Source organism: Saimiri boliviensis, chromosome 15 (assembly GCF_048565385.1).
Source record: "Saimiri boliviensis isolate mSaiBol1 chromosome 15, mSaiBol1.pri, whole genome shotgun sequence".
Lineage (NCBI taxonomy): Eukaryota > Metazoa > Chordata > Mammalia > Primates > Cebidae > Saimiri > Saimiri boliviensis.
The window spans coordinates 41,836,102-41,863,339 of NC_133463.1; positions in this window are offsets into that span (position 1 = coordinate 41,836,102).

The following is a 27,238-nucleotide window of genomic DNA, read 5'->3' on the forward strand; positions in this document are numbered from 1 at the left end:
AATTCTATATGGAAGAAGTTCTTTGGTGCCTGGAATTTTGGTAAAGATAATTTTGATCATTTTCAATATAATGTTTCAAGATCAAAAGAAGATGTTTATGAGGCCAATAAACATATGAAAAAATGCTCATCATCACCGATTATTAGAAAAGTGCAAATCAGCAGATGACATGATTGTATATCTAGAAGACCCCATCATCTCAGCCCAAAATCTCCTGAAACTGATAAACAACTTCAGCAAAGTCTCAGGATACAAAATCAATGTGCAAAAATCACAAGCATTCCTACACACCAGTAACAGACTTAAAGAGAGCCAAATCAAGAACGAACTGCCATTCACAATTGCCACAAAGAGTATAAAATACCTAGGAATACAACTAACAAGGAACGTAAAGGACCTCTTCAAGGAGAACTACAAGGCATTGCTCAACGAAATAAGAGAGGACACAAACAGATAGAGAAACATTCCATGTTCATGGTTAGGAAGAATCAACATCGTGAAAATGGCCATACTGCCCAAAGTAATTTACAGATTCAACACTATTCCCATCAAGCTACCAATGACCTTCTTCACAGAACTGGAAAAAAACACCTTAAACTTCATATGGAACCAAAAGAGAGCCCGCATAGCCAAGTCAATTCTAAGCAAAAAGAACAAAGCAGGAGGCATCACACTACCGGACTTCAAACTATACTACAAGGCTACAGTAATCAAAACAGCATGGTACTGGTACCAAAACAGATATATAGATCAATGGAACAGAACAGAGGCCTCAGAGGAAATACAACATACCCACAACCATCTGATCGTCGACAAACCTGACAAAAACAAGCAATGGGGAAAGGATTCCCTGTTTAATAAATGGTGTTGGGAAAACTGGCTAGCCATGTGCAGAAAGCAGAAACAGGACCCCTTCCTGACACCAAAATTAACTTACACCAAAATTAACTCCAGATGGATTAAAGACTTAAACATCAGACCTAACACCATAAAAACCCTAGAAGAAAATCTAGGCAAAACCATTCAGGACATAGGCGTAGGCAAGGACTTCATGACCAAAACGGCAAAAGCAATGGCAACAAAAGCCAAAATAGACAAATGGGACCTAATCAAACTCCACAGTTTCTGCACGGCAAAAGAAACAGTCAATAGAGTGAATCGGCAACCAACAGAATGGGAAAAAATTTTTGCAGTCTACCCATCTGACAAGGGGCTGATATCCAGAATTTACAAAGAACTAAAACAGATCTACAAGAAAAAACAAACAAGCCCATTCAAAAATGGGTGAAGGATATGAACAGATACTCTACAAAAGAAGACATACAGGAGGCCAACAAATATATGAAAAAATGCTCATCATCACTGGTCATTAGAGAAATGCAAATCAAAACCACATTGAGATGCCATCTCAAACCAGTTAGAATGGCGATCATTAAAAAATCTGGAAACAACAGATGCTGGAGAGGATGTGGAGAAATAGGAACACTTTTACACTGTTGGTGGGAATGTAAATTAATTCAACCATTGTGGAAGACAGTGTGGCGATTCCTCAAGGACCTAAAAATAGAAATCCAATTTGACCCAGCAATCCCATTACTGGGTATATATCCAAAGGATTATAAATCATTCTACTATAAGGACACGTGCACACGAATGTTCATAGCAGCACTGTTTACAATAGCAAAGACCTGGAACCAACCCAAATGCCCAACGATGATAGACTGGATAGGGAAAATGTGGTACATATACACCATGGAATATTACGCAGCCATCAAAAATGATGAGTTCGTGTCCTTTGTAGGGACATGGATGAACCTGGAAACCATCATTCTTAGCAAACTGACACAAGAGCAGAAAATCAAACACCGCATATTCTCACTCATAGGCGGGTGTTGAACAATGAGAACACATGGACACAGGGAGGGGAGCACTACACACTGGGGTCCGTTTGGGGGAAATGGGGGAGGGACGGGGGTGGGGAGGTGGGAAGAGATAGCATGGGGAGAAATGACAGATACAGGACAGAAGGCAGCAAACCACACTGCCATGTGTGTACCTATGCAACAATTTTGCATGTTCTTCACACGTACCCCAAAACCTAAAATGCAATTAAAAAAAAGAAAAAAGAAAAAAAAAAAAGAAAAGTGCAAATCAAAACCACATTGAGATACCACCTCACCCCAGTTAAATTGGCGATCATTAAAAAATCTGGAGACAACAGATGCTGGAGAGGATGTGGAGAAATAGAAACACTTTTACACTCTTGATGGGAGTGTAAACTAGTTCAACAATTGTGGAAGACAGAGTGGCACTTCCTCAAGCACCTAGAAATATAAATTCCATTTGGCCCAGCAATCCCATTACTGGGTATATACCCAAAGGATTATAAATCATTGTATTATAAAAACACATGCATCCGTATGTTCATAGCAGCACTGTTTACAATAACAAAGACCTGGAACCAACCAAAATGCCCATCAACGATAGATTGGACAGGGAAAATGTGGCACATATACACCATAGAATACTATGCAGCCATAAAAAACAATGAGTTCGTGTCCTTTGTAGGGACATGGATGAACCTGGAAACCATCATTCTCAGCAAATTGATACAAGAACAGAAAATCAAACACCACATGTTCTCACTCATAGGTGGGTGTTGAACAACGAGAACACATGGATACAGGGAGGGGAGCATCACAAACTGGGATCTGTTTTGCGGGGGTAAGGGGTGGGGAGGTTGAGGAGGGATAACATGGCAAGAAATGCCAGAGGTAGGTGACAGGGGGATGGAGGCAGCAAACCACATTGCCATGTGTGTACCTATGCAACAATCCTGCATGATCTGCAATATGTACCCCAGAACCTAAAGTACAATTTAAAAAATAAAATAAAACAACGTTTCAAGATATATTAAATTTTTATGTACTCAAATTGATTAAAAATACTATGTTGTGTTGAAGGTAGAAAACACTAAATCACATTCTGTAGTCATAAACTTGCTGCTCATATGGAAAAGTCAAGTCATATGGAATAATAACAGAGCAGTTCTGGCATCAGTTATCATTACTGAGCCGAGAGCACTATGAAAAAATTAAATTTTCTTGCATGTCTGTGATGTATTTACAAAAGTCTGTGGAATTTGGAATTTCATGAAATCACAGTAATGTGGCAGATGTAGATATAATTTAATCCCCCTTTTCAGGAGGTCTATGATAGGTACTTCTACACATTTTATCTCCTTTGATGTGTTAGTGAGGCTGATCTTTTTTTTTTCCTTACAAAAAAAGCTGGTAATATAGATAATATCTTTGTTGAACAGGAAAATTTTTTGAATCAGCATGATAGAGCAGCTTACTTGCTGGGTGAATTTGTTGTTATCACATAAAGTAAGATGCAGCAAGCAGGTATCTTTTATGTTAAATTATAAGGTATCAAATTTTACTCTTTGTTTTTAATGTATACACAATGAAAATACTTGACATTATAGGAATTTAGTGCTAATGTTTCCTTTTAAAATAAGAAATGTATTATACATATGCATGAAATAATAATCTCTGTTGGGAGATTATTATTACTAGCAAATCACTGTTAGTAGGTATGAAAAGACAATTGCAAAGCAACAGATTTAGAAACAAACAATTCAGAACACTACTATCATAAAATGAAATAACAGATAAACGTTTTTTAATCTCAAAGACAAGACAAATTACAAAATATAATATTAGATATTCCATATATTTGTGTAGTTTAAGTTGAATATTCTATCTGTCTCTATTCTTAGATTTTACTTTTCTACTGCCAACATCTTGTACCTTATCTTTTATTTTATTCTCTTTTTATATATTCTTACTCTGACCCCACCAACTCCCCTGATGACTGAAGTTGATGACCCTGAAATTTGAAATTCCATTTCCAACTCCCTCATCCACCCCAACTCCGTATGCTCAGGATAAAAATAGTTAACTGGTAATCTCTGGTTGAATTTCAAAAAAAGTAATGTCAGCTGACTGTGTTCCAGAAATTAACCCATTTTTTGTTTTTCCTATTTTAACTAGTGACCCAAACACACACCCAAGATGGAGACTTGGAATTCACCATGAAATTTTCCAATATGCTCAATTCCTAATACCTGATGGTCTGCAGTTTCCTCTTTTCAGTATGCCAAACAGTTTCTTATTTCAAATTATTATTGTCCTCGTTTGGCTTAATGCAAAATACAGTACTGAAGTATATGGTGAAATGTCATTTCTCAGCTGTACCATTTTAGTGGTTAGAGTATCTCCTTAAAGTCTGTTGGTAATCTGAAGAAGTTGTCACAAAAGGTGTTTTCTTTATTTTATTCCCATTAATTATTGACATTTCAAACCTTGACGAAACCGTGTAAGAATTATTTATAGATTATATTTTTATTATTGAAAGACTCATGATGAAGTAGCCAGTAAATGTACACATAAACTATGAGAGAATATACCAATTGAAGGAAAATAAAGAGAACTATGAGATCCAGGCCTAAATATGTGCTTTCAAAGTTCTGTCATCCATCTTGGCTGGTTGGCAGCCTCTAGCATCATGGATTACATACAGTCCCATGCCTCAGAGATCTACATTCTAAAAAGAGGAAAGCCTATAAGTGAGATACACATTTTACTTGCAGAGAAAAAGCAGCAGTGTGCAATCATAAATCAGATTAGTTTTCATCAAACTTTAGACTATCTTGAGTTCGTGATCCATAAATTCATGAGTCTTTATTCTCAATACATTTTTCCCTCTGGTACAAACTCATTGATTCCAAGGCCTGTAATTTCTATGAAGACAACTCTCCAATTTAAAGCCCTGGAGTCAAGCATTCATTAGAGCCACATACATATTAATATAAACTTATCAGTTTTTCACAATGAAAGAGCTTCTTTTTACAACCTCAGATAGCTTCATTTCTGTAAAAATCTGTGATAATATCTTCTTTCTCATTCTGTCCTTGTGGATACTTCCATTCAAAAATATGTCACGTTTATAAGACTCTGTTTTTATTGTATCTGGAAGCTGCTCCTTTCTCTTTATCTTCAGGACTTTACCCTACTTATGGCCTCATTTCCTCATCTTATAGCACCAGAAGAAATTTCTCTTTACATATGCAAACAGACACATTCTCACACAACCACACAAAATTACGTAATTTTTATTTTAAAATATAATAGTGTAATATATATCTGTGCAATATACAATGAGTATTAGCATGTATCATATAATAATGAAACATATCTTGATATATATGTAATAGATACTTTATTTTTATGTAATATAGTTCATAATCACTTTTTAAACAAAATACATGTATAGCTATGTATTAGTCTTATTATCTTCATGTTATTATGTTATTACCTTCATGTTATTATGGAAGTGCCATAATTAATTTTGTGATTTTGTTATTGTAGAAATTTAGACTGTAATCTTTTCAAAATTATGAACATTGCAATAAAAATATGTTAAGAAGTCTACTCTCCTCCCAATTTTTTTATATGTATGTCTATACATGGTTTTTATTTTCTTGTGAAATGGAGTTTTGTATTGTCAACCACTTGAATTTGCTCTTAAAAAGATATTGTAGGCACTTCAAGTGATCCTACATAAATGATATTTGAATTTGCCCTATCGCCAGAAGAAGGCACTTCCGATAGCCCCATATATTTAACAACAAAGTTATTATTTTATTGTATATTTGGTGATCTTAAAATAAACTATTTTTTTAAAAAATATTTCATTTATTTGTGTTTAACACCTTTGAATGGGGGGCTAATGGAGGGATAGCATTAGGAGGAATATCTAATGTGAATGATGGGTTGATGGATTCAACAAACCACCATGGCATCTGTATACCTATGTAAGAAACCTGCACGTTCTGCACATGTACCCCAGAACTTAAAGTATAATTTTAAAAAGAAAAAAATTGAACATATTTATTTATCATTTTTATTTCTACCTTGAATTTCTTGTTCTTATCCTTTGTCTATATTCAATTGGTTATCTAAAATGTTATTTTCCATTTATTTGTAGATTTTAGCATAGTGTGTGCATGTATGTGTGTGTGAATATATTATTGCTGTCATCATTGTTAGAATGTCTAGTCTCCTCCCAATTTTTTTAACTATTGCTAATTTTATAAAATAGTGTTTCTGTTTATCCAGTCAATCAAATATGTCGTTTTTCTCTGAAGTTCTGAATTTCCCACTACAAATATGTAATATTTTGCAATCAGGAAATGAAACCATAAGTATTGTTTAAAAGATATCTAATGAAGAACTTTTGGGGATGTGATAAAATTGGAGCATTGTTAGTTATGACAAGACAGGCTCATGCGAATATGAAGAAAAGTACTGGATTCTTTATTGTATCTGTTCTGATTGGTCAGTATCACACTCTTTGTCAAATATTGTGACTATCTTTTCTGCTTATGCCAAATTTAAACTGTATTTGATGTCTCTTTTTTAAAATTTAGAGATCAAATTCTACTCTACAATATGTCTTTGTTACCTTGTTCCTATACTATGGCCTTGTGCTAGTAAGAAATCCATGTTTGGAGGAAAAAAAAATACCACTTTAATAGCTTTCTAAGTAGGGTAATGAATCTCATCTCATAATATTCGTAATTACATGAAAACAGCAGGATAGTGACTAATCTCCTCATCAATGGAGAACGAAACTGAGATATTTCACTACTTGTCTAACATCATGCAAGTATAGGTCAATGTGGAAATCTGGACTTGAATCTAGATCTTCTAATGCCATCCATTTATCAGCATTGCTTCTCTGTGTTGGTCACATTGAATGACATGCTGTTTTCAGAACTATTCCTATTTTTTACCAGTCTTCTATATTTTATAATAGTTTGCTGTATCTGTAATGGTTCCATGCAAGGGTCACCACATTCAGCAAATAAAAATACAGAACAGCAATAAAATTTTAATTTCAGATAAAAATTTAAAACATATTAAGTATGCCCCATTTATTGCATGGTGCATATTTATGTTTAAATAATATGTGTTGTTTCTCTGAAATGTAAGCACCTTTTACTGGGAGACCAACATTTGATCTGGTTACCTTATCTCTTTTTTTTTCTTCTCAGAATCCTATGCATTCTTCAGGGCTCTCATAAATGTGGTTTTCTCTTTTAAATTTATTCTAATCTTTCAAGTAAAAAAAAAACTCTTTTTGTGACTTAAGATATTGTTTTTTACTTCTTAATTTCTACCTTGTATCAATTGTTTTGTGATTTTCCTTATCTGTCTCCTAAATTGCCATGATTTTGACAGCTACAGCTTATTCATTCTTGTAATGTTTCCAAATATCTAACATTGAATACACAATAGATGTTCAAAATATTTCAATAAATTTAAAGATATACTATATGTACCATTTCAATTTAGTGTGCATGAATCTTTATAACAATGCTTGCTATCAAGAAAAAAATGTGATATATTTTAAAAATGAAATTGCCTGAAATGTCAAATCATAAAGATTTTTCTATATTTGAGATATGTGCCTATTCAAGACAATGTATTCGTCAAGCTGCTAAATAGCTAAAGTCTCTTCTTAGACTTGCTTTTTAAGATAGTAAACGTCTTAAGATGTTTATTTTTTACACTTTTTGACTTTTATTAAGCTTTCAAATTCTTTAAATAACTGATTCTAATCTACATGGGAGAATTGTCTGATTTTTAAAATAATAACTTATTAAATTTTTCTTATGATCAAAGTAATTTCCCAAATATTGTCAGTGATACTAAAATGAATAATTGCCACCATTTGTTGTTTGAGTACTTTGTACCAGGTACCAAGTTAAGTATAAATGGAGAAATTTACAAGGTCCATGCTTTTAAGGCATTTACATTTGAAGGAAAAAATATATGAAAATTTTAATACAAAAAATTAAAAGGACAAATGTTAAAAGGCAGAAATAATTATCCATATATAAGTAGAACATTTTAGTAACCTTTGAATTTTGAATGTAGACCCAAAACTTCAAGGTTTATTTTGTATCTATTTTAAAATTCATTTATTCAGCTCAAGAAAATGGTAAGATTATGTATACAAAATTTTAGTGAAAGACAGGTTCATATACATACCTATACATAAACAGAGTTAATTAGTAATGGGGCTACTTTCTGAGAAATGCATTATCAGGTAATTTTGTCATTATAAGACCATTATAGAGTGTACTTACACAAACCTAGATAGTATAGAGTACTGTAATACATTGTTCCTAGGCTACAAACCTATATATCATGTTCCTGTACTGAATACTGTAGGCAATTGTAACACAAAAGCAGGTAACTTTGTATTTAAACAAAGATAAAGTGCAGTAAAAATACCATATAAAAGGTAAAAAAAAAAAAAAATAGTACGCCTGTGTAGTGTATTTACCAAAAATGGAGCTTACAGAACTGGAAGTTGCTCTGGTCAAGTGAGTGAGTGAGTGAGTGAGTGAATGTGAATACTTGGGACATTGCTATTCACTACTGTAGATGTTATAAACACTATACTTAGGCTATGCTAAATTTATTAAAAAAATTATTTTCTTAAATAAGAAATTAAACTTAGTTTACTTTCAACTTTTAACTTTACAGATGTTTATTTTTAAACTTTTTGACTCTTGTTATAACACTTAGCTTAAAACACACACATTGCATAGTTACATGAAAAGATTTTCATTCTTTATATTCTTATTCAATAAGCATTGTTATATTTTCACATTTGTTAAATTTATTTTTTAATTCATAAACTTTTTGTTAAAACCCAAAACACAAGCACACATATTATACAAGGCCTACACAGGGCCAGGATCATGAATATCATTGACTTCCACCTTCATATCCTATCCCATTGGAAGATCTGCAGGGAAAATACACATGGAGCTGTCATTTCCTATAATAACTATATCTTGTTTTGCAATACTTTTTAAAGGAACTGCCTAAGGCTGTTCTACAGTTAACTTTATTTTCATAAGTAGAATGAGTATGCTGTAAAAAAAAAAAAAACACTTAAAAGTATAGTATACTAAATACATAAACCAGTAACTTAGAGGTTTATTATAATTATCAAGTATTATGTATATGATTGTATGTTTTATACTTTAATAAAACTGGTAGTGGAGTAGGTTTACTTACACCAGCATCATCACAAACACAAAATTTTGTTTTATAGAATATAAAAAATTTATATAACCATTTTTTGTTTTATACAATATTGTATAGCATAGATTTTGTATGCATAGAAAAAATTAAGAAAAGTGAAGAACCACTTCAGGGAAAATTATTTTATATTATCATTATATTTTATACATGTAGCCATTTTAATCTAATATCTGATATACATATATATTTGAATTATTAATATCTATAATACATCTATATAAAAGTTAATATAAAATGCTAGTCTAATAAAAGTTATCATTGATTTCAATAATTGTTTTGGATGCATAGATGCAGGAAGCAACCACAAATAATGACACTAAGTTTCAAGCTCCTTCTATGAATAATATGTCCAATGTTTATTATATTTATCTCTAGGTACAAAAGGCAGATTTGAGGATTAGCCATAGGTAAAGTTTGGATTTAGAGGCAGCATGGACAGTGTTAAGTGCATTTTGGAAAGGAATGTTCTGTGAATGGTATATTTATGCTTCCTTGGTAAAGTAAAAGGGCCTCCTTCTTGCTGGAGACCTTTTTGTTACTGTGTTACAGTGTGGCTACTCTCTGCAGTTTAGCAGCCCAGCGTTGTTTTTTTTTTTTTTAACTTCAATAAAATAAGCAATTGCACCTGAGATTTTGGCATGAATTTAGCCTAGGATTTCTGGAAAAGTAAAGTGTAACTATTTTTTAAATGACAAATTTATTTTTGTAGCAACACATGCACATTTAAAAAACATATTGTACATATGTACTTTTTTTACATATTTACATATGTAAAAAAGATGTACAAAATACATACAAATTTTATTACATTGTCAATAAAATTTGAAAAAGTAAATATGCCAGTGTTTCTAGAGATAAAGTGTATTTTAATGAGGCAAAATCCTATTTATTTTTTATGCTGTTGTTGCAGAATAGATGCAGAGTAGGCATAGCAAAAGAGCTTTTCAGTATTCTTATAAAAATATGTCAACCTTGTTGCGTATAGAACACCTCTATGAGTGAGATGATAGTTCAGTGAAGATGTTGATTCAGTGTGTGGCTTTGACGGAGACTGCCAACTAACGTACCACTTGCCAACTGGCACCTATTACAGTGGCTTTTCCCCTTACGATAATTGCTATCAACTGGGAATTTCATTTATTCGTTGGCACTGTAAATTTAACTTCAGCTTATGAGGCAAGCTCTAATACCATCAGGATTTTTGTCAATGAAATTATTTGAGATTTTTCATTAGGCTGTTGTTTGAAAACATTGCATTGTTGGCTGATTTTGTTCCTCTTCATTGTACTAATTTTTTATAACAATTACACTCCATAAGCTTTTTGAGGAAACAAGTACTGTAATGAGCACATCACTTAAAAATATTGAGGCTAATTTAAGTGATATAGGAGCACAGGCACTAGAAATTTATCTCGAATTGTTTTAAACATGTCATTCAGCTATCATTTTATCAAATTTGTCATAAGTAAATTTTGGTTCATGTAAGTTATATTTTGGTTTATATTTTTGACAATGTAATTTGAATGAGCTACTAGAGGAAGGACAGGAAACTTCCTTGCATGTATTTTCTCCAATGCTGATGACCTTGTCCCCTGTCCCGCCCTAATCAATATGCAATATGCAAAGGAGTTCTACTATTGCATTAAGAGGATGGGTGTAAGAGAGCAATCTACACTAATATAAAGCAGAAATCTTTGTTTTCTCTTTTTATTTCAGTTTTATTTTTTATTTTGTTATTATTATTATTATTTTTTTTTTTTGAGACAAAGTCTCACTCCGTTGCCATGTGCCAGGCTGGAGTGCAGTGGCGCGAGCTTGGCTCACTGCAACCTCTGCCTCCCGGGTTCAAGCAGTTATCCTGCTTCAGCCTCCCGAGTAGCTGGGACTACAGGCGTGCACCACTAAGCTCAGCTAATTTTTGTATTTTTAGTAGAGATGGGTTTCACCATGTTGGCCAGGATGGTTTCAATCGCTTGACCCCGTGATCTGCTCACCTCAGCCTCCCAAAGCGCTGGGTTTACAGGCCACTGCGCCCGGCCAGAGCAGAATTCTACTATCACTGTGTGAAGAGTGAGAATCCTGAGAAAACTCTACCTCTGAGCTAAATTCCTGAGGATTTTTCTAAGAGATCCAGGGAACTGAGAAACTCAGTGTCATAATTTTTGTAATGACTAAGAAGAAAAACAGTTTATTTCTATGGAATAGGTAAGAGAAGAGAGAGGCTTCTGTAGCAAAGTTATACAGGGCCTTTTTGGGGTATAATGTGAATACTCAGAAAAACCTCTCACTATTTTAGACCTCACTTTCTGCACAGAAAAGTAGCAGCCTACAACTGAAGAAACTGGAAGTCACTGCTATAAATATAGCAATAGTGAAAATTCAACCTCAACTTCAGACTGACTGACTCAAGAGTGATCTACTAACAGCAAGAAACAGAACAGGTGTGCATATTTCTGAGCATAAATATTATTTCCCTCAGCATCTACTTTTTTAAAAAATTATAATATCTGGCATTTAATCAAGAATTATGAGATATACAGATGCTCCTTGACTAAAACAATATGGTCACACCCTGATAAACCAATAATAAATTTAAAATATTATAAGCAGAACATGCATTTAATATACCTAACCTACTGAATATTATAGCTTAGCCTAGCCCATCCTACCTAAAATGTAGAACATGCACATCGGGCTATAATTGATCAGAATAATCTAACACAAGCTTATTTTATAGTAAAGTAATTATAAATTATTTTGAGCCAAAATAAAACATTTTGAATGATGTTTTTACAGAATATGTATTGCTTTCACACTATTGTTATATTAAAAAATTGTAAATCATACCATTGTAAGTTGAGAACTATCTGTATAAGAAAACAAAGCATAGGAGTAGAATCCATTGCCAAGAGAACAAAACAGAACAAACAAACAGACAACAAAAAACATGGATTCAAAAACCAAAATGTTGAAAATTATAAATTGGATATCAATATCATTAATTTAATATAATTAATTATTAATATGTTTATAATGCAAGATGAAAAGCTACAAAGTAAAATATCTTCATGCACAGATGATGAATTTTAAAGAGAAATAGAAACTTCATTAAAGAGTGCAAAGGAAATGTTAAAAATAAAAACTTGTCAGAAATAAAAAAATCCCTTTGATGAGATTTGACAGGGTTGAGAAAAGAATCAATAAACTGAAAGAAAGGTCGATGAAAATTCTATAAACTGAAGCAAAAAGAAAAAAAAATTAAAAAGAAAACATCAACAAAATAGAGTATTCAAGAACTGATAGACAATATAAACGAGCAAAGAAAATAATTAATACATTATCAAATATTTAACTAAACAATTAATCAAGTTATTTTAATTGATATTTAGTATACCAAAATCAAAAGAGAAGAATAAACATCATTTTTAAGTGTACCTGTGATATTCACAAAATAGGCTTATTCTGGGTCATGAAATAAATTTCAATATATTCAAAATGTTGAAATCATTAAAAGTATGATCTCTGAGCAAAAGAGCATGAAGCTATAAATTTAATAAACAATAGATTTACAGATAATACCTGGAAAAATCTGAAATGCTTAGAAATTAAATAATACATTTTTTTTTTGCAGCACTGTTTACAATAAACAATACATTTCTAAAGAATCTGTAAGTCAAAGTAAAAATTACACAGCAAAAAAACACTCTGGCTAGACAGATTAAGAAAAAAATAAAGACTACACAAGTCACCAAAATTAAGGAATGCCACTATAGATTTTATGGCCATTAACAATAGGGAAACATCTACAATTTAGTGCCAGCCAATTTAACAACTTGGTAAAATTACCAGATTCCTTGGAAGACAAAAACTAACACTTTTTTTTTTTTTTTTTAAGAAACCATAACCCCAAAAAATGTCTTAAAAAGAAAACATCAGGCCCAAGTGGCTTCACTGGACAAATCTACCAAATATTTAAGAAATAAATAATACCAATTCTACACAAACTCATCTTAGAAATGGAAAGGTAAAGACATGTTTCCAAATTATTTTATTAGGTCAGCATTACTGATACCAAAAAATACCAGTAATGCTGACCTAATAAAATAACTAAAATACCTTAAAAGAAAACTATCAACTATATTTTCCTCATGAACAGTGGCAGACAAATTATAAGCTAAACAAGTAATAACAAATAAATAGTTTCAAAACATCTTGATCAAGTAAAATTTATCCTAAGAATACAAGTTTGTTTCAAATTTGAAAGTTATTCAGTGTACTTTATGACATCAAAACACAACAGACTGAGCTTGGTGGCTCACGCCTATAATCCCAGCACTTTGAGAGGCCACGGTAGATGGATCACTTGAGTCCAGGAGTCCAAGACAAGCCATACCAACATAGTGAAACCCCAACTTTACTAAAAATCCAAAAATTAGCCAGGAGTGCTAGTATGTGCCTGTAAGCCCAGCTACTAGGGAGACTGAGGCAGGAGAATCGCTTGAACCTGGGAGATGGAGGTTGCAATGAGCTGAGATTGCGTCACTGCACTCCAGCCTAGGTGACAGAGCAAGGCTTTTGCTCAAAGCAAAACAAAACAAAAAAAATGAAAACATGACAAACTGAAAACTTTGTAGTCGTCTCAATAGATGCAGAAAAGCTTGATAACTTGATGCAATTGACGTTAATTTATATTTAGAACTCTAAGCAATTAGTAAGATTAGCACGTCCTCAAATTGATAAAGGCAACAAAAAAACCCCTATAGCTAACCTCAATGTAATAATGAAGCACTGAATGCTTTCCTACTGAAGATGGGAATAAGATATGGATGTCCCTACCACTTCTATTTAAGCTTGTGATGGAGGTCATAAGCATTTACACAGGCTTTTTTTTTTTTTCAATGTGGCAAGAAAAATAAATTTGGAACAAAATAACGGAAACTATCTTGTTTCATAGATGAAATGGTCATCTATACAGAAGACCCTAAGACATACAAAACAGAATACTAGGGCTATAAGCAAGTTTATCCATTTCATAAGACACAAGATCAATATACAAAAATAAATAGGATGCCAAAAAGTACTTAAAAATCAAAATATGAAAGTAATGTCATTTAGGATATTATATAAATATGAAACAATTAGGAAAATTTTACAAAATATGTGCAAGACAGGTAAACTAAAATTTACATTCTGTTACTGAGATATTTAAAGAGTAAAGTATATGGTGATCTATTTTCATATATTAGAACACTAAGTATTATTAAGATATCAATTCTCTGCAAGTTGATCTATAAATTTAATGCAATTTCACTCAAATTTTAGATTTTTTTTCTGTAAAAATTGATAAGATGATAATAAAGCTAAAGGAATTTCAAAAGACCTAGAAAAGCCAAGCAATTTTCAAAATAAAAAGTTGAGAACTCACGCTATGCTACCTGATTTAGAGACTTATGTAACTACAATAATCAAGGCAGTATGGTATTGGCTTAAGAACTGACACATGGGATGAAATATAAAGCCAAAGGATTTGGCAGTTATACCTTAATGAGCTGGGTAAAAAAAGGGAAAAACAAACAAACAAAAAAACATAATCATTGCCTTGAGGTCATCACAAAAATAATCAATTTGAAATAGGTGAGAGACTTACTATACAAGCTAAATTTCTAGAAATAAAAAACAAAAAATGTGTTTGCATCTTGAGTTAGGCAATCTCAGTATGCTGTAGGATGCAGAAGATAGCAACCACATACGCAAAAAATTAAAATATTGGTTTACAATGAAATTAAAAATTTCTGTCCTTTAAAAGACACTACTAAGAAACTACCAAAAAAAAAAAAAAGGAAGAAAACATCCAGCAGATTCTTTACCAAGTAAAATATTTCAGTAGCCATTGATCCCGTGAGAATATGCTCAATACCATAAGTTATCAAATTAATTAATGCAATTTAAACCACAATAAGTTGAAACTTCATATATTAGTGAAATGCATAACATTAAAAGCCTGTCAATCTGTCAATGCCAATAGTTGGCAAGGATACGAAGCACCTGGAATACTCATACATGGTTAGCAAGCATGCAAAATGATATAGCCACTTTGAAAAATAATTTTGCAGTTTCTTTTAAAGTTAAATAAACTGAATACATATGACACTGTAATTCTACAACGGTGTACTATCCAAGAGAAATGAAAATATATACATATATATGTATGCGTAGGCACTCACATCTACATAAATGTTCATGGGAGATTAGGCAGTATTCATAATATCTATAAAATTGTAAACAACTGAAATTTCTATTGGTTGGTCAATGGAAAACTAAGCTGTGATATCTATACAATGGGACAATATTTAGCAATTAAAGGAACAAACTATTAATATATGCATCAACATAAATGAATCTCAAAACTTTAACGCTGTTGAAAGAAACCAGATACTAAAGCACACACAAATTATGATTACATTTGTATGGCATTTATGAAAAGAAAAGCTATGGGGCCAAAGACAAATCAGTAGTTTTCAAGAGCTCAGAGTGTCAGGTGATTGCAAGGGAGAGGAAGATAATTTTTTAAGGTAATGGAAATATTTTATGTTGTGATATTGGTGGTGGTTGTTACAATATACACTTCTCTGAGGTCACTGAATCATCCACTTAGAGCCAATTTTATACAAATTTATTCCAATGAACTTCACTTAAATAATCCAGCAAGAATTTCTGTATGTGAGCATGGCCTAGTGATTATTGAATAAATGGATTGCAAGCTGAGCTGGCAGAAGGGCCAATTTGTTGGGGAACACCTGATGTCAAGATGCTTATGTTTTTTCTCGTGGACTGGCTGGATTCTCCAGAGAAGCTTTTCTTCCCCTCATCTTCTTATAAGGTATAAGCTTGGGTGTAGAGTTCTAAGGACTGAATGATAAAAGAGGGCTGGGAGCTGAACATTCTGTTTATAAGCCAATAATAATGCTGTTTTCAGTAAAAGATCTTGACTGTGAATCATGTTTGGTGTCCCCAGTCCACAGATTCTCTGATTTGTCCTCTTCAGAGACTCGAACTTCAATCTTTTGCCAGTGTGGGTAGGGACCATGACTCATTTGGACGGTGTGGATAGGAGACCTGTGCGGTGGCCTAACTGTTTAGACTTTCAGCCAGCTCTTCTGCCTTTATTGCAGCTTTCATTTCTGTTTCCAGAAGCCCTGATGCCACCTGCTTCCAGGCCTATTGGAAGTTCAAAGTTTATTTACTCTCTGCCTTCCCCATATTACATCTCTATATTGGATATAGAGATGTTAACTTTTTAAATTTGCTTACTTTTTGCTAAATGAGTTCCCACATTTCTTTTGCTTTCCACTTCTACACTTTTGTTCTATTATCTCTTTTACTGTTCTATGAGACTTAGTTACTATTTGACCTTGAAAATTTATGTCTAAAGATAACTTTAATGCTAGGTTTTGGCAGAGAATATACTTAAGTGCGTGTTTTTGATCCATCAAATTTAAGTACTTTTAGAGTAGGTATTGTTCTTTTTTCATTTATGGAAAAATACAAGTGTTCATGTTCTCAGAGACATTGATATGATTGCAGTAAAAGTTTAGAGGAAAAACACTACATGAAATACATGTTCCTCTAGAAAAAGAGGACAGTCAGATTGCAGACAAGTCTCACCTAACATCTCATACTTGAAAATTCACTTGGTCTGGTTTTTACATTGAGTTTCACAATATTTATCTTATTAGCACAATGCATGTAGATCTACTTTTTATTTATTCATTTATTTATATAATGAATGACTTTTAGCTCTTACCATGTATCAGAGAATGGACTCACATTATACAAGCAAAAAGTTGAAAAGCAGAATGCCAATATGCTAATTTCCAAAAAGAAATAGAGCTATCATGTGTGCATGCATATTTATGGGATCGTAGCCAGCACAATCTTTCCCTTTAAGCTGGTCTACAATTAAAGCCAAATTATATGTTGAAGTTTGCTGAAGCAGGGCATGAAAGTCTTATGATCCAGATATTTGTTGGCATCTGAATATGAGAGGACTAGATTTGCCAGAGGACATGGTGTGATTGAGTCATTGGCAGGGAAGCCATTTCCTTTGGACAGGGCTTCAATGAGCCTTGCCAATACATGGCTTTCCAATGCTTATTTTGTATAGACTTCTACTGCTAATACATCTCTCTGAAAGAAAATTTTTTATATTGGCCCTGAACACTTTCTATATTTTAACATGACTTTGCTTATTTCTCCTGTGATATGTTATATATTCTTTAATACTTAAAATCTCAGATCTCACTTTTATATCCAAGTTGTCAGCATAAGCCCTTATTATGCCCTTCATACTTACAGTATTTATTGTAAATTATTAAATGGTTCTATTCTGAAAAATATAATCTGATTTTATTTATAATATTATTTAAATGTTACTCTCTAAACAAAAGCAAATCCGAAATTTGTTTAACAGTGTTTTGCAAAATTCATTTATCAGGCATATTTTTAATATTAATGTTGTAAACACATACACAGATATATGTAAATATGTAATTTATTTTAACTTTTAATAATGAAAGATATGAAACAGATGCACCTAAAATACAGTATCATTTAAAATTTTTAAATATCAAATTTATAAAAATTTGAGAAATAAAACAGATTTTATTTCTGAGGAAACAGGAAAAGAAGTATCATCAAGAGAGATATTTTTAACAAGGGTTAGCTTTTTGTTTTTAAATACATAAGAAAAGACAACTTGATGCATGAAATAGAATTAGTAAGATGAAAGTGAAACTTTGGCCTTGAAGCAGTATAGTTTAAACAAAAATGCTATTTACTTAAATAAGAAAAAACAAACCTGATGATAAGTTTCTACTTCTTTAAGGGTTTCAGATTAACGCTTGTTATAATGTAGAAATAAACAAAATATATATTAAAATTAATTTACATAATTTTATAATAGATTGTGTGTGTGTATGTGTGTGTGCATGTGTGTGTGCATGTGTGTGTATGACAGGATCTCACTCTGTTGCCCAGGCTTGAATGCAGTGATACAAACATGGCCCACTGCAATCTCCACCTCCCAGGCTCATGTGATACTCCTACCTCAGCCTCATAAGTAGCTGGGACTCCAGGTGTGCACCACCATACACGGCTAATTTTTTAACATTTTTGTAGACATGAGATCTCATTACACTGTCCAGGCTGGTCTTGAACTCCTGGGCTCAAGCTTTCCTCCCACCTTGGCCTCCCAAACTGCTGAGATTACAGATGTGAGCCACTGTGCCTGGAATATCATTAGTTTTACTAGTCAGTATTATATTGGTCATGAAATTTACATACAGGTCATCAAGAGACTCTGCAGCAGATATAAGCTCACATTCCTACCTCTAGCCAGTATGATCACATTCAGCCCATTATAGGGCCAGCACATGTTAGTTTAGGAATGAAGAACAACAGAGCCAAGAGATTTCTGCAGTTGCTCCAGTTCTGATTCTATAGGAGTCTACAACTAATAGGGAAATTATTAGCCAATATTTGTCGTAAGCAGAGGGGCTTTTCTGGGGCCAAAACTTAAGAAATAATATTAAAATTATGTTGCTTTCTATCATAAAAGATAGTAAATTTTAGTAAATGTGAAATGTATGCTACAAATTACACCTGAAAAAAGAGAAAAAAAATCAAAGAGCCAAATATGCTTCTAAGCATCAGAAAAGGAGAAATGATTGACAAAGACAAGCAATGAGAGAAAGTCACTGAAAAGCATTGAAGAAACGCAATGAAGTAAAAAGAATAGAGCCTTATCTATCTAATTGCAAGAAAAAGTATTTATTATTCATAGGAACTATTAGAAAATCATATAAAAACTCATTATCTGGTAATAGTTTGGAAATCGATGTCCAAAATTTCAAAAAATATATATTCATAAATGAAACAAGGATACATAGTCACATGAGCTTTAACAAGAGTTAATTTTAGCCTTCTTTATGTTTTGTGATTGAGAACAATCACAGATAAATCAAAAGAATAATTTTTTTTATTATTATGTAACTGAAAACATCTGAATTTCATGTCTGAGAGTTTCGCAAGAGAAATTTATTTTATTCTGCAAAATCCATTGTATATTGTTTTGGGGATATCACTAATCAGATGGGTCATTAAGTCACCTCCAATGTAATTGCTTTTTTATTTTTGTTTTTTAAATTAAGCTTCTGCAAGATTTAATACTATGTTCTATTCCATTTTGGGCCTACAGTTTTTCCCACATGTATGATTTATCAGAATGTTTATAATAAGTGACAAGATCTAGGTGCTATTGGGTAATGAAACTTACTAGAATAGTTTTTCCAGTAACTAACCTTTTGTGTGTTCCGTTTTGAATAGGCAAGATGTCTATATTTCAGAGGTTAAATGAAATGGGTGAAAACAGAGGATTAAATATATGTAAAAAGTTGTGTTTTACTCTTTTCCAGAATAAAAGAAAAATAAAGAAGAGAATTAGAAATATATTTGTAGACTCTGGCTTTGAACATGGATGTTGACTTTTAAAAATATTTTCTGATTTCTTTTCCTAATGTTTGTTTTAGCCTTGGTCATGTACATAGTTTCGTTTGTCTTATTTTCATTCAGTAAATAATTAATTGAATCAACAACATGTATTTACATGCCTATTTAGGTTCAAAGGATACAAGAATGAATAGATGAATAAAAATTATCTCTTATCAAGGCACTTACTCAGGGGAGTTGGTATTAGAGATTGCTCTCCAAGGGTTTGTCTGTGTGTGGGAGTTTGGTGGGAGAAGGGAGTGCTGCTGTGGGAGGTAGGGCATAGGGAAGAAGTGCTGTACCCATAATTGACTTCATTGATCCCAATATATTTTAAAATGAACTAGCTAACTCCAGTCATAATTGCATTATGTAAATTGTATCTTTAGGAATTATCTAGATTAGCCAGGCATGGTAGCACATACTTGTAGTCCTAGTTTCTCAAGAGCTGACCTTACCAGAGGATCATTTGAACTCAGGGGTTCAAGGCTGCAGTGACTTATGATCATGCCACTGAACTCCAGCCTGGGCAGCAGAGTTAGAGGCCTTGTCTCTTAAAAAAAAAAAAAAACAAAAGGAAAAAAGGAAAAGAAATTATCTAAAGCAGTAATGTTTATTACTTACTTAATTTTTAGGTTGGGTTGAATAAAAGACTAGAGAGCACTTTTTATTTTTTATAACAAATTGAAAGATTTTAGTAATTTCAGACAAAAGTCTTGAAAGCATTTCAGAAATCGCACAGACATTTTCTTTCAGGGCTGTTTCCCAACAGATCAGGTTATTCATCACATTTGCAGTCCTTTGGGAGAAAAATGAGTTATCAATGACTGTTGTGTAATAAGTTGTCTTTGTTCCCACTCTCTCTTTGTTTTTTCATCTATAATGAGATTCTATTGAAGTATTGGTACTTTATTGTTATGGGATCCTTGGGGTGTTGCTTGGCCAGCGAGAAACTTCTTTGGCCAGTTGGTGCCTTTGCCCGAGTTTTGCTTGGGTCCACTGGGCCCAGTTGTCTTGTCAGGCTGTGCCCAGCTTATGCTACTAGCCTGGATCCCATGCCCATCAAGAGTGAGTAAAGCAGTGAGGGGTGTGTGAGCAAGTGAGAGTGGGGTCTGGCCACTGTGTACAACCAGGCATGCTGCAAGGTTACAGCTCAGGAGTACCACAAGCAGCTTCCATGGCTGGCACTGGGGAACATGATGGTGCTTGGAAGCTTGGAGACATCAGGAACTGCAGAGCCCCAGAGAGAATGTCACAGCCCTGGCTTGGGGAGCTCCTAGGTCTGGGGTCCCTGAAGAGTCACAGCTCTTTTCTCCTTCTAATCATCTGCAATGTGATGAGCAAGGGTTGTGTTTCAGCCCTGTTGTTTTACAGCTCTTTCATCCCTGACATTTGGCAGGTCCAGAGTTCTTGTTCCATGACCAGGAAGAATGTGGTACACGGACAAGTGGAGGATGAGCAAGGTGAAGAGGAGCTTTATTGAACAATGGAACATCTTGGACAAGTCTCACAAGGGTAGGTCCTCTCCACAGCTAGGGTGTCCTGAGTATTCAGTTCTTAGCAGAGAGGAGACTCTGTGGTGGGTGGCTCTTCTCCACAGCTGTATGTCCCATCATCTTTTCAGTTTTCAGAAGAGAGGAGACCCTGGGGTGGGTAGCTTCTCTCTGGAGCTGGTCAGTTTCTCTCCACAGCTGGTGGCTGAGTCAGAGGTTTTTATGGGCTTCAGAGGAGTGGAAGTGCATGCTGATTGGTCCATGGGAGGTCATAGTTGGGCCTTGAAAAAGCACCATAAGTTCCCACTCTAGTTGACAGGACTGGTAGCCTAGCCACTAGGCTTCAGGCCTTCCCCAGCTTGAAAATGAAACTGCACCAGCCACCCATCTCTTTCTGCCCATGAGCCTGTCGGTCTTCTGCTGCTGTTCATGGAACCCAGGCTGTTTGTGCCAAGGGGTGTCTACAGCCCAGTGCCAAGCTGCCCTCAACCCACCTTGGCCTCCCTCCCATACTCCTCAGTGCCCAAAGTCTGGAGGGGGCTGAGATGGAAGGAGGGTAGCATGTCAGTGCTGCCCTGAGTGTGTACACACACAGCCAGGTTACAATGTGCCCAGGCCTGCAGCCATAGTTTGGGCGGCTGCAGCTGTTCCTGGGAGAGCAAGGCTCCTTGCTACTCCCAGCCCCCAAGAGCACAGGGATGCTTGAATTTGCAACCATGGCCGGGCAGCTACAGCTGCACCCAAAGAGAGGAAGGCTCCCACTGTGCCAACTCAGAAGGGAACAAGGCTTCCCCCGATCTTAGCTCCTGCTGGTTTCCTGAAGGGGACAGCCTGGGCTGTACCTCTCCTACTATAGCTGGCATCATGACAGTGACCACTCTGGTCTGGCCATGGCTGCGATCATTAATATATAAACTGATGAGAAATTGTGGGGAGCCACCACTTCTGGAATGAATTGGAAGGTCATCAATCTTTTTTGCACAGCTCCAGAGAGATAGATTAAAATATTTCATTGACTTATTAACCTTGAACAAATACTAGGACAGAAATTTGACAAAGAGGAATACAAATGTAGTGGTTTGAGGGGCTGACTTTGGAAAAATATTAAAATAACTGAATATGAAGAGTTTGCTGTAAAAACAACTCAAGAGGCTATAGTGACTGACTAAAAATATTTGTATCCATAGAAGAGATAATCCTTCATGCTAGGTAGTGTACAGGCATTATGAAATGGCATGGGAGTGGACCTGTAGGAAAGCAAATTTAAGTTCAATATTAGCTAATTAATTAAAGCAAAGTCTATTAGTTTGAGGGAAAGAAAAGTATTCCTTTGCAAAGTTTTGAGTTACTCCAAATCAAGGAGAAGCAAACAGAGTATGCTGTTGGCTGTTGTCAATGAAGGGAGAAGATGAGTATCAATCCTGATATAATTTATTTCTTTTTTGTTTGATTATTTAAGTAAGTTGGTTGGGGACAACTTTTGAATGCCCAAAAGGTAAAGGTAAAGTAAAAATATTTGGAGTGTATCAGAATTTTTAAATATTCATGACAGAAATGATCTGGGATACACAGAATCCTCAGATAGAGCAGAAACTGAATTATAGTTTAGTTCGAGTAAACCTTGATCACGTGCTGTAATTCATGTGAATATAGAAAGTGTTATATCAATCTTAGATAATTCTCAAACCTTATTTTACCAACTATATTCAAGTTTCATCACACCGTTCCTAAGCTGTTGAAAAGGAGACAATTAGCTGATAGTTATTATATCCCTTTCTTATTTCTCTGCTCACATACTGGGGTAGTTTTGGATGAGTAGTGAAATTGCCAAAATGAAAGTTATCTTGAGTCAGTGGAAGAAACAGGTCAAATGCTCCACAGTGCCGACAATTACACTTAATAACTTAGAGGTGGTTGTGGTTTATTGCTACTGACAAGAAAGGTTTTCTGAGAAAATAGAAGCTATTGCTATTTTAAAATAGAAAAAAGTACACTGATCTTTATAAGAAGTCAAACTGTTCAATACTGGGAATTGTATTATAGCTGTTACTGTAATGTATTAAGATCTGAGAAAATATTTACTATTCCCAAAGGACAAGTTAGGCCAGCAAATTGACTTCTTAGTAAATTTTTATTCACTAGTAACAAGAAATGTGAACTTAAACTTTTAGAGACCAAAATGTACATTGAATATATATATATGTATACATATATATGTGTGTGTGTGTGTGTGTGTGTGTATATATGTATATATATATATATTTTTTTTTAAATTCTCAGCTACCTTGTGAATATATATGTGTATCTATATTATGGTTGTAGATGTCAGGAAATTGTCTATTTCCTGGAGAAACTTTGATGTCCTCCAATGTTACTTTTACCTGGTAGCTCTAAAAGTGTAGTTGTGGAATCACAGAAGTGAGAACTTAGTAGATGTGTTATGTAACTCATTTTTCCATCAGCAGAAGGGATTTACCTTAACTACCCCAGATAATGATATAATCAGTCTCTTGAATATTTGCAATGTGTGAGATATCATCTTTCTTTCAGTGATCTCTTCTGATGTTACTGGCTAACCCTATTTCTTCTCATTTTGCTTTTTGTTAAAAAAAAAAAATAAGACACACAGCTGCTAAATATTTGCTGTTTAATAACTACTTGTATACTTGAGATTGGTCTCATCATCTAATAACATTTTCTTCTTTGAGAGTGACAACAGAATACATCTTTAATATAGGAAAAAAAACTTATTTTGCCTAATTCCTTTCATTTAAGTTCACTACCAATCTTGAAGTGACATTTGGTTCCATCCAGTCATTTTGAGCAGAGTTATTCAGTACTTCTGTCTCTTGGAAATAGTTATAGACTAGATATTAGGACAGTCTCAAGATTTCTGTAATCTCCAAAAAGGAGATGCTCAAAATTGAGAATATACAATACTATCCCAGGGGAGTAGATTGAATACTAGAGATATCTGGATGGAATTTCCCTTACATGGGTTTTATTTTGAGTGTCTGGAAAAGAATTTAGCAAAAATTATTAAGAGAGATGCTTATAAATCTTTACACATCTATTGAACACAACCCTGAATTTTATATTCTATCTTATTTAATTCTCATTATAACACTTTGAGGTCCATAATTTATTTCCATTTTCATATAAGGAAAAAAATGGACTTGAATAATTTAAATAAGTTGCCCAAATTTACCCAACTGTTTATGTGTTGGGCACAGCTGTCAAAATTGTGTCTGACTTTAGTACGAAGTTGTCATGCTCTCCTGGCTCTACTAAGGAGACAAGATTCAACAGTCTCAATTCATAGAAATGATTGGAGCAGAACATATCCATTCATGGGTGAGTGAAGAAGCAGGCATTTAGCTTGTTGTAGACTCTAGTGTGGGGAGCAACTTATACAGCAATCTATTAATAAAACTCACACATAGGGAAATTTGTTCAAGCTCTTGATTGGTGAGTGAGAAAAGGTCTTTGATAAGCACAACAGAGACCAATCTAACTATGAGATGGAATTATAAAGGCAATCAGCAGACGAACTAGACCCATAATGAGGATCTGTTTTCTCAGTTCAGTCTGGCATTCATGTCCTAGCCTCAGCTACAGGCCCTGCATTATTGTTTAAATAAAAATATGTGCCTAAATTAGCTCTACAAAAATGTGTATAGTTCCTATTTCAGTTTACCTTTTTGATAACTCTATATGGCCTCAAATAAAATCACCTTTCTACATAGAATGAAAGATAGACAAATATGAGAAACCAGTCTTGAAATTGCTCCAGAAGACAATTTTAGTAGGAACTCTGCTATCTACAATAGGTAAAATCACAACCCTTCTCTGATGCTTTATTATCAATATTTATTTCATGTTTTAGGTCCTTGTCAAAATTAAAGTTTATTTACTTCTCTTGGTTTGAACTACTCAAGTAATTATGCAATATTTCAGTATCATAAACTGTTTAAACTATGCCCCCCTCATCATTTTGTTCATTATCCAAAATGGTATTATAAATACTCTTGCAAGTCTTCTTTTCAAACTTTCCCTTCTCAGTGAGGACCACATTATTTTATTTAAACTGCAACCTCACTACCAGCCTTCCTACATCCTTTACCTCCTTACACTTTTCTACTTTTAAACATTATGTTTCACTTTAAAAATTTTAACTATATAGCTTATTACTTTCTAACACGTACACACATATCTACATTTACTTACGAATGTGTGTAGGTTATAATTTAAATATTGTATGAATTGTTTGTCTCCACTAGAATCTAAGTTGTACAGAGCAAGGATAATTGTTAGCTTTGTACATTATTGTATTTCTAGTGCCTAAAATGATGCTTGTCACATAGTAGACACTCAATAAATACTTATAAATGAATAAGTTAATAACCAATTATCATTCATACTAATTTCAGCTCTGTGCTTGAACCATTAATTTTTCAAAAGACTAAATATATGCTTTTGTTGGTTTATTTTACAGAGAAGGCAAAGAGAATCACTGGCTTATTCTTACCACTTGACAACTCCTTCAAATGGTATAAATATTCTGGCATCTTTTATCAACCTTCTCTTACAAAAACCAAGTTCACAGACAATATCCAGTAAGACTTAAGTTACTTCTTTATTTGAGACAGTCCAGTGGGCATATCCCCCTTCATTCCATATTATTTATATGAAAATATCAAGCAGGCAGTGTTTTTAAAGGAAATAATTTCTTACAAAAATTTTTGAAGGTGTAGGTGTAATTGTTCTCATAAAGTTATATAATCCTTGCAACTATCTTATGAAGTTTGCTCTATTGAACTGCTACAAGTTTACATATCTTATATAATATTACTTCTTCATAAGTCAGTGAACTAGTATTATGACTGAAGTTGCCTGGCTTCAGAGTCTGTATTCTAAGACCTACTACATGATGCAGTTTCACATCTTAATTTGCTATTTTTCTGAAGATGGAGGGGAAATTAATTGTGTGGTGAGGGTTGGGGGTGGGAGATATCATCTTCTCTTTTTTAGTCCCAGGGAAGTTTTACAAGGTCTCTTCCAAAAACACTGAATTATAATTCAAAACTAGGGAAGACATTAATTTGTCTATACAAGTTCGGATGTCAGCCTCAGGCCAATTCAAAGTAGTCAGAGATCATAGCTTATGAAAAGTATCAGCTTTGCATCAGGATATTTGAGATTAATTGCTTATCTAAAGAGAAATATAGGAATATACCAGTTACTAGGCAATAATAGCTAGAGATTGAGGTCAACACCAGACACCTCCCCAAGAAGAAAAACAACCAAATGCTGTTGTATCAATGCCAAGGGTCATCAAACAGCCATGAACTAAAGTGTCAAGGCCAGCACATAAAAACTACCTGTGTGTTACAAAGTCCCAGACCTTTATAAACCCACTTTTTAATGGTGACAACTTTTAAATAATTGTATTTGAGATGATTTGCTGCAAATTAACAAGGTCACAGGCGATCTACAAGGATACTAAATGTGTCTTTGAAAATTCACTGAAATTTTTAAGGCAACATAAAACTGTAGACATTCACTTGGACTCTGTTACTGATTAGTGAGTTAGTTGTGCTAAAACATCAACATAGTAATTAGCATGTCCTCTAATTAGTTCAGACTCCTTCTGCCTCCCCTCTTCCTCCGACCATTCCTTGGCAATACAAGAGGCAAAGAGGTTGTAAATGTAGAACCCCATATAATTGTGTTATCATTAAGTGTGTTTGATTCAATTATAGCATATAAAGGAATGGTAACTTCCTTGGCTCTTTCTCTGTTGCTTTAAGGCTTAATTATGTTTATATACTTCAGGCTTTAATGATAATCTATTATCTACCTTATTTATTATATGTAAATATATTTTTTTATTCTGTTAGAAACAGTTGAAAAAAGACTTCTAAAATCGTAACTCCTTAGGAGTTCCTTTTCTTAGTGTGAATCGAGTATCACGTAACATATCTTAGAAGAGAACAATGATGAAAGCAT